Below are 416 nucleotides of genomic sequence, written 5' to 3'. Positions count from 1 at the left end.
CAGATCCTTCTGTGGGCTCAGGGGAAGCTCCTCTCTCTAAGAGCAGTTTACATCCCTGGGTATTTAAATCAGGGGGCAGATATCCTGTCAAGACAGGGGCTGAGGCCCGGGGGATGGAGGCTCCACCCCGAGGTGGTGAAGCTCATTTGGAGGGAATTTGGCCAGGCGGAAGTGGATCTATTTGCGTTGCAGGAAACTACACACTGTCCGCTCTGGTTCTCTCTCACGCATCCAGCTCCACTGGGGCTGGATTCCATGGTGCAGACATGGCCGAAGCTTCGTCTGTACGCTTTTCCCCCGATCACTCTGCTCCCGGGAGTTCTGGAGAGGGTACGCCGGGCTGGGGTCCGTCTGTTGCTAGTAGCCCCGTTCTGGCCGGCCCGAGTATGGTTCTCGGACTTGGTGTCCCTCCTCGA

General features: G+C 58.4%; 1 protein-coding gene across 1 annotated transcript in view; it reads right to left on the bottom strand.

Moving 5' to 3' along the window:
- Positions 1-416, bottom strand: part of stxbp5l (syntaxin binding protein 5L) — a 178515-nt gene that overhangs the window by 41596 nt on the left and 136503 nt on the right. The gene's annotated exons all lie outside the window — the stretch shown is intronic.

The sequence above is a fragment of the Sinocyclocheilus grahami genome, unplaced genomic scaffold, assembly GCF_001515645.1.
Source record: "Sinocyclocheilus grahami isolate Dianchi unplaced genomic scaffold, SAMN03320097.WGS_v1.1 scaffold246.1, whole genome shotgun sequence".
Lineage (NCBI taxonomy): Eukaryota > Metazoa > Chordata > Actinopteri > Cypriniformes > Cyprinidae > Sinocyclocheilus > Sinocyclocheilus grahami.
Note: the sequence above shows the minus strand (reverse complement) of the source record. Positions and strands in the feature narration are given on the sequence as shown.